Raw genomic sequence first — 8,944 nt, forward strand, 5'->3', positions numbered from 1 at the left:
CAACAGCCAAGGAGGCATTCTCATAGAGCAGCATTCATAAACTAGACAAGATTGATGAAGCAGTTTGGTTGGTGGATGATACCTCCCAGCTGTGCTTTTAAGCCTTTTTTTTTTTTTTTTTTTGCATAATTTGGAAACATTTAACATAATCTCTGATCTCTTATTAGCACATTCTTTTTTTTTTTTTTTTTTTTTTTAATACTCTCTCAAGCTGAAAGGTAAATAGCAGGGAGCAAGGTTCCAAAGATGGTTCCCTCTCGGCGCTTCCTTCTTTTCTCTCAGGAAGTGTCAGGCTGCTCCCACACAGCCTCACAGCTCTCCACAGGAGACACTGCCCTCATCTTAATTCAGAGGCAATTTTATGGTGAGTTCCAGTCTTCTGGTTCTTTGCCTTAAACATTGTGAATTCAGTGTTGGCAGCCCACCCAGAATGTTTTTGTTTCTTGTCTATAGTGTGGATTACTAAATAGTTGCGAATCCTTATATTTCAGATTTATGAGTGGGCTTAGGAATTACCTAGTCTGATCCTGCTATGTGGTGTGAAGTGTCACTCAAGGTAGTGTTGTGCCTGAAGAATAACTCCCAGGCAGAACCTCGGTGTCTACATAGTAACAACACAGATGGCAACCTAACTGGCTAGGCTAGGAGGCTTCCTCACCCAGTGGAGGGAGAGTATTTATAACCCTGAATCCTCGTTTGGCTTATTTACCTTCTCTCCACAGCCTGCTCCTGCCGTCTTCACTTTGTTTTAATCTCTCTGACCTCTTTTCTGATCTCTTATCAAATACTCCATAATGAAGAGGCTTTTAAATGGGTAATGCCTTAGCATGGGCTTGGCTCACCTTTAGGGCATTTGTAGGGAAAAAAATTTCTTTGGGATTGTCTAGGGAAAAAATATTTTAGGCTTTCATTCTCTCCTTGAAGTTAGTTCCCTGAGGCATTGTGGAATGCCCTGCCTTGAAACACCAGAGAGGGTTGCTGACTGTTGGCAAAAATTAAATGAGCTGATCTATTTCTATTGCTCAATTTCAGAAGGCAATGTGGTAAAAAAAAAAAAAAAAAAAAAAAATTGGATTATTTATAACTAGAGGCCTGGTGCATGAAATTCGTGCATGGAGGGGGGTTCCTTAGCCCAGCCTGCACCCTCTCGCAATCTGGGATGACTGGCTCCTAACCACTCACCTGCCTGCCTGCCTCATCACCCCTCACCCCTCTGCCTGCCTGCCTGATTGCCCTTAACCCCTCTGCCTGCTGGCCTGATCGCCCCTACCTTGCCCCCCCCCGCCTACCTGATCTACCCTAACCTCTCTGCCTCCCTGCCTGATCGCCCCTAACTGCCCTCCCTGCCAACCTTATCACCCCTAACTGCCTCTGCCTCAGCCCCCACTACCATGGCTTTGTCCAGAAGTAAGTCGGACATCTGGAAGATGGCTGGTCGACCCGGTCTAATTAGCATATTACCCTTTTATTAGTATAGATAGATTATATAGGATAGGATTGCTTAAATGGGAGGGAAAAGCCTTTTTCAGCAGGAGGAGATGCTCTTGGCAGATAAAAACATATAATCCCTATATCTGGACTGATAGCACTCTACTGCCAAACTGGTCATTAAAAAATTGAATCACTTTCTTACACCTTACACCAAACAGCTGTTTCCCTTAAAACCCCTCCTCAGCCCCCACCTTAGGTTCTGTCTTTGCAGTTCACCCAGAGTAGGTTCTGATTGGTCGGTTTCTATGACAGTCAGCATCAAAAGCTCTGCCTCCTGGGCATCCATTGGTTCCTCGCAATTCACCCAGATTTGGTTCTGATTGGTCAGTTTCTATGCCAGTCAGCATCTCCTGGCCTGATCATAGAGGTGGGGCTGATCAGCAGCCACCCCAGGCTGCTGGTGAGCGGGCTGAACTGCTGACCTCTGGGAGAGAGAGAGAGGCTTGGCTGCTGGCGAGGCCCAGAGAGAGAAGCAGGGTCTGGTTACCCTGCTTCTCTCTCCGGGCCTCACCAGCAGCCACTGCCCCTGCTGATCAGCTCCGCCTCTCTCTCTTTCCAAGAGGTCAGCAGTTCAGCCCGCTCGCCTGCTGCGCACATGTTCTGTGGAGCCTTTGGTCGTTTTGGATGTTACAACCCTGGCTCTTTATATATATATAGATTGTTTAGATCTAATGTCTGCTTCATCTCACATTTTCTCTAAAGAAAATGTGTTGTCTTTCAATAATAACAAGTATTAAAATGAAGCTGTTTTCTTAAAACATGAGCTATTCTTATGGACAATACATTTTTATTCCAATACAATCATTCATGCTCTACTGAACCTCTGGGATACATCCTGAGAAATGCGCCATTAGGTGATTTATCACAGAGTGCACTTACGCAAACCTAGATGGAATAGCCTACTACACACCTAGGCTTTTTGTAGCCTATTGCTCCTAGGACACAACCTGTGCGGCATGTTACTGTACAAAACAACATGAAATTAAATCAAATGCAAGAGAAAATGACAGAATCAAGAGATGCAGTAAACATGAGATGTATTGAGGCTGCTGCCAGCATAACATGGCAAACTGTGTTTTTATAAGTAGAATAAAATACCAATAAATAGTATAGTCTAGTAAAAACATAAACTAGTAACATAAGTCATTTATAATCATTATCAAGTATCTACACTAATAAAAGAGAAAGATGCAAATTGACCATACCTTCGCGATGCCCACCAGCCAATCAGGAGTGCATATGCAAATTAACCCAACAAAGATGGTGGGTTAATTTGCACACCCAGGTGCCAAGTGGCTGGTAGCAGGGTGGGATGCTTGCGTCATCACCATGGCAACAACACAGGCATTCCGCACTGCCCCACCAGCTCCGGGCCTCTGGGCAGCGTGGGAAGGCGGAAAGGCGGCTCTGGCCAGAGCAAAGGCAGTGCCAGCAGCCAGGGGAAAGCAGGCCCATTCTTGCACGAATCTTCATTCATTGGGCCTCTAGTTATGTACATAATTGTATGTGCTTGCTTTTACATGACTGGCAGTGCAGTGGGTTTATTTCTATCAGCATCACCACAAACACAGACATGTGAGTAATGCATACGTAACATCAATGTTACCATGTCACCAAGCAATAGGAATTTTTCAGCTCCGTTATAATCTTACAGGACCATGGTCGTTTATGTGGTCCACCGTTGACTATGCCGTCATTATGCAGCACCTGACTGTATTTCATTGTCTGCTCTTTAAAACCAAGTATCTCTGAACATCTGATTTTGCAGTCTCCACTCACTTATCTCACAACAGTTTCTTTTATTAATTAATTTTAAAACTAATCTACTGCTATAGTTTTTCAATATGTTATATTATAAAACTTAACATTTCTTCAACAATGTGTTCTTTTTTTTTCTTCTTATTTTGACATTCTTATAGTTCCAAGTAGCCCTCAAACTTGAGCAGATATCATGGTTACCTGAGGAGATTGTTAACATGCAGATCATGCCTTCTACCCCCAGAGTGTCTGACTCAGTAGGCTTTTGGGGCTGGTGGTGGAAATTTGCATTTTTCACAAGTTCCTAGGTGATACTGATCTATCTGTCCTTGAGTCTACATGTGAGAAGCACTGATCTAGATAAAAATTGTAAAAGATGGTGGTAGAATGGACTAAGGCAGTGGCAGTGGAGATGGAGAAAAGTGGATGCACTTAACCTACACAGGGTGTCCCCCAAAATGTATACACACTGTAACAGCTAATTGCTTAATTTGGAAAAATGAAATGTATTTTAATAAACACTGCCTTTGTAATTATTCAAAGAGTAGGTATACATTTTTTGGGGATACCCTATATTTAGAAAGTAGAATTAATAGGGCTTATCTGCGTTTTCGGTGAGAGTGATGGTGTGGGAGGAGAAGCAATCAAGCATCCCTCTGAAGTTGGTAGCTTGAACAAATACATGGATACCACCGAGTACTACTGAAATGGGAAGTGAGCGAGATGGGAGGGTTGGATTGTAGTGAAAAGTCATACATTCTACTTAAAGTTTAAATAAAATAATTTTAAAATGTCAAACAGTGTCTGTCAGCATAGATTTTCAGTAAATGATAGATATTGATATTACTGTTATTATTATCTTTACCATTAAAACTGAATAGTTCTAATGACCCCACCCTACTAGAGATAACCTCCTAAATTCATTCCTCAACAACCACATTTCAGAGCTAGGAATTACTCCTTTGTGTAAGTCAAGACATTTAGGTATAAACAAGGAAATTTTACAGATATCTTCATGGTATGAGTGGGTAAAGGTAGGAAGAGTAAAGGGAAGGAAAATGGGAAAACAGTTCTAATTCAGAGAATTATCATTTGCCTTATCACCGACAACCTCAAGACAACCATATTAAATAGGTGGAATTATCTCAATTATCTCCTCACACAGATGAGATAAATAACTTGCCCAATAAACCACTTGCTCTTTCACTCAAGTCTTATAAAAACTTGAGTAAAAGTTTAAACCAGCTTTCCTGACCCCATTAACTTTGTGCCTACTACCAAACTCCACCTTGACTGCTAAGCAATTGGCTGGTTACCTTCCTTATGACCTCAACAGGTTACAGGCAACACTCTGCAATGTCTGGATTAGTGACTTTTAATCTTTAGTTCTCCTGACTCAGAATAAGAACCACTTTTTACAAAGCAAGCCAGCATTTACATGTATATGTACACGTGCGACTATATGTACATGTGTTGTACACATATATATGCAGCAATATGACTGAGACTAGCTTTCAAGAAATAAGTTTTTGTGGTAAGTACATTGTCAATATTTACACTCAGTGAATGCACTCTAATAGTTTTCTTCTCATTCATGGTAATGAAAGTTTATCAGGACCCACAGAATTGATTTCACTATCAGTTTTGCGTGTCTAGTAGATGTCTGGAAAATCTAATAGATCCCTTTCTATAAGAGGATTTTCTAGAAGAGGATCCTTTGGAATTCCTCCACCAACATCATAACAGTGCCAATGGGCTGGATGCGAGAGAGTCCTATGGAAAGGGAAAAAATGAGAGCAGGATTTTTGTATATTTTCTACACACACATCTTTAATGGAGCATCTATACTTGCCTACCTTCGAAAGCTTTGTGAGAATCAAATATAAATCTAAATGAAAGCACTTTTAAAAGTAACCAGGATGTCTGCCTTTGATTTTGCTCCGTGTAGCTGTGCTCACTTAGATTGATCATTCAAGTCCTCTGGAGACCATTTCTTCATCTGAAAAATAAGGGATTTGACCAGGACCACATCATGGGCCCTTTCCCACCCTATGCTAAAAGCTTTTTGTAAATGGTACCCCATGGGACTCTGAAATAGTATGATGATGATTGTGATGTTGATGATTAGTCTTTCATATTTTGTTAAAAAGTCCCAAGGGAATTTTTGGAAATAAAGATGGGCGTTAACTAAAGGAAAAAAGACTAAAATTTGGGAGAATAATCAGACTCATTTTGAGGGGTCGTCGTATCATGAAGTAGATGAGTAAAGAGTTTCAGCTTCATTTTTTAAATGGTCAACCAAACTATTCATGTTCAAGAAGTAAAAAAGTGACTACTTAAAATTTCATGTTGCTGTACAGAAAACAAAATTATTGTTATCAAGCTCTTCTCAAAAGTGGCCAGAGGTGACCTCTGAAAAGTTCACTATTCACTTTACCCAGAAAAATCCACAAAATCATGCAAATCAAGAGGTTCAAATCTTCATATTCACTTTAAGAACACTCATGAAACTTCCCAGGCCGTCAAGGGCATGCATATCCAAAAAGCTACCAAGTGTCTGAAGGATGTCAATCTACAGAAGCAGTGTGTGCCTTTCTGTTATTACAATGGTGGCACCGGTAGGTGTGCCCAGGCTGAACAGTGGGGCTGGACGCCGAGTCAATGGCCCAAAAGAGTGCTGAAATTTTGCTTCACATGCTTAAAAATGAAGAGAGTAATGCTGACCTTAACGGTTTAGATGTAGATTCGCTGGTCATTGAGCACATCCAGGTGAACAAAGCTCCCAAGTTGTGACACAGAACTTACAGAGCTCATGGACAGGTTAACCCATACACGAGCTCTCTCTGCCACATGGAGATGTTCCTTAGTGAAAAACAGCAGATGGTTCCTAAACTAGAAGAGGAGGCTGCACAGAAGAAAAAGATATCCCAGAAGAAACTGAAGAAACAAAAACGTATGCCCTGGGAGTAAATTCAGAATAAAGTAAATGCTAATGAAAGAAAAAAAATTATTGTTATCAACATTCTCTCCCACCCCCTCCCCCAAACATTACTTATCTCAGTTTTCTATCCATTTATTAGGGACCACCTGGTAAAGGAGCCTGAATATCTAGGGTGGATGGATTTCTATAGGTTTAATTATACTGATATGTGTGTATGTGTTGTTGCTAAAAGGTGACCCTGAAATATAATATCACCTCTGAGGAGGTAGGTGGCAATGAGTGTGGTCTTGCCTCATCTAGGATTGGGAAACTGCAAACATCCCCAACCTCCCAAAGGTTAAGTGCTTTGCCTCTGGGTCATCTGATGAGTTAAGGGAAAGGCTGTGATTGGTGGCCTTAATTCACCTCCCACCCCTCCGTTTTCTTGACTCTGTGCTCAGTCACTTGCCAGAAAGTACTTATGCAGAGAATAAGCTGCCTACTGGTAGAAGCAGCACAGTTCTTTGTATTTTCTTGAACTTAATAAAGTACCAAATGGCTAATCTACATTAATAAAAGAGAAAGATGCAAATTGACCATACCTTCGAGACGCCCACCAGCCAATCAGGAGTATGCAAATTAACCCAACAAAGATGGTACGTTAATTTGCATATACAGGCGCAGAGCGGCCGTTCTGCACCGCCCCAGCTGCTCCGGGCCTCTGGACAGCGTGGGAAGGTGGAAAGGCGGCTCCAGGCCAGAGCGAAGGCAGTGCCGGCAGCCAGGGGAAGGAAGGCCCATTCTTGCACAAATCTTTGTGCATCAGGCCTCTAGTATTGTACAATGAAATTCTTAAATATACCATTAAAATAAACTCTAAAAGGATATTTTACCTGTTCCCATCATTTACTTACTTTCATGTCTTTATAGATGTAATAATAAAATAATAATAATAATTTATTGTAAGCCTACCATTGCTTCAACTGAATTTATTTGGATTCCGAGCATCTCCGACAACAGCACAAGAAGTACTAGGCCTGGTCATGTTGATTCACCTTCCTTTGCTCTTTCTACTTCAACACAATAACACCTTATTTTCAAGGGAAAGCTTTCTCATTCCTTTTCTTTCCTTTGAAAAAATATTGTCGAGGATTATGTTCTTACACTTAATTACTTTATTTGGACTTTTCTGTAAGTGCTATTCAGCCATTTGCATTGATAGTTACACCAGAAATTAATGCTTTAGTAAGGGGATTTCAAGGACATGCTCTTTTCCCTTTCTTCTTCTTCTTCTTTGTGGGCTCAGAAGGAAAAAGTAATACCAGTAGAGGCCTCTAAAACCGGCAAGGGCTCCCTCTGCCTGAGGCACCTCACCTGTTTTTTTGTACCACTCAGCCCTTTCACTTATGGGCAGGTTCCTAGTGGTTTCTTGACTGTTTCACAAAGTGATCAATCACCAAATCAAAGGTGACATGTACTGTCATATCCCAGGGAAAATTCTCTGAAGTTTTTTTTCTTTTTTTAAATAATGTGCTGTTTCTTTTCTTTTTTTTAAATACTGTGTTTTTATCAATTTTTAAATTTTTTTATTTTTTAATTTTTAGAAAGAGAGGGAGAGGAATAGAGAGATAGAAACTTCAATGAGAGAGAAACAACATCAGTGGGCTGCCTCCTGCATGCCCTCTACTGGGGATCAAGCCAGCAACCCAGGAATGTGCCCTGACGGGGAATCAAACCGTGACCTCCTGGCTCATGGGTCGATGCGCAACCACTGAGTCACACCGCCCAGGCTCTCTGAGTGTTTTTCAAAGAAAGACTCACAAAAGGGGAAATACCTCTACAGGGCTATTTCCCTCATAAAATAAATCTGCCACGAATCTTGTCCTTGGAAAAGCACACACAGGACCCCCAGTGTGGATTGGCTAAATGGCTACAGCCATCACATTTCGTTTTGAAGATGGCCCTTCCTTCTGTCCTTGCTGTAAAGGAACCATTAAAACCCAGAGGGCAATTCCCCTAATTAGCGGAAACCCCTAGCAGTGCATGGCATTGCGGGCACCCAGGAACCCAAATGTCCCCACTCCTAACGAAAACGACACAAACAATGGCTTGTGCCCAAGCTTTCACACTCGTTTTTCAACCAAGTCTTGACTTCCCGAAGGGCGAGATGTGGATGGTAACTGACTGCGTCGGAGCTCTTTCCGCACCAGCAGCTTGAGGATGAACTTCGCACTTGCTGGGACCCAAGTGCTTCAGTGAGGCGGCGTGCTAGGAAACTGGCGCGGGCGGGAGGCAGCGCGCCGCTGCTCTTTCAACAGGCGATCTGTTCTCCTGCCTGTGGCTCATTTCCATGCAAAGAGCCTGACATCAGAGCACCTTTTGTTGCTAAACGCTTTCTTCAGCTGGGAGGGGAGGGAGTCATGTGGAGCTGGAAGAGTTCATTTTGAAGAGAGGGGTCCCGGGAGCGCCTTCCGAGCTCCGGAGGCGCCGCGGTGACCTGGGCGGGAGCCTGCCCAGACTTGCTGGCAGGAGGGAGTCGCGTGCCGTAGTGCGTCGGGCCTCGTCACCGGAAGAAACGCCTTTGCCGCGGGTTGAATTGCTCCTGGGCTGCCCCAAATCCCCGCCGCAGAACTCAGTGGTGCGAACTTTGCCTCCTGCTCCCCCGTGGCCGCGCGCGGCGGGGTGGGAAAGTTTGTGGACTTGTCAGTCGCGCAGCCCGCCGCCACCTAGAGCCGAGGTGCGGGCGCCGGCGAGGGGCCCCCGCTGGATCGCGGG

At 43.1% G+C, this 8,944-nt stretch overlaps 1 pseudogene across 1 annotated transcript in view; it reads left to right on the top strand.

The window, feature by feature from the left end:
- The window catches only part of LOC308246010 (large ribosomal subunit protein uL22-like), a 118,071-nt pseudogene extending 111,841 nt beyond the window's left edge, over positions 1–6,230 (top strand). The window contains exon 2 of the transcript in view: positions 5,670–6,230. The product of the transcript in view is annotated as a large ribosomal subunit protein uL22-like (transcript). The remainder of the gene's footprint in view (positions 1–5,669) is intronic.
- Positions 6,231–8,944: the final 2,714 nt, after the last annotated feature.

This window comes from Plecotus auritus, assembly GCF_963455305.1.
Source record: "Plecotus auritus genome assembly, chromosome: 4".
Lineage (NCBI taxonomy): Eukaryota > Metazoa > Chordata > Mammalia > Chiroptera > Vespertilionidae > Plecotus > Plecotus auritus.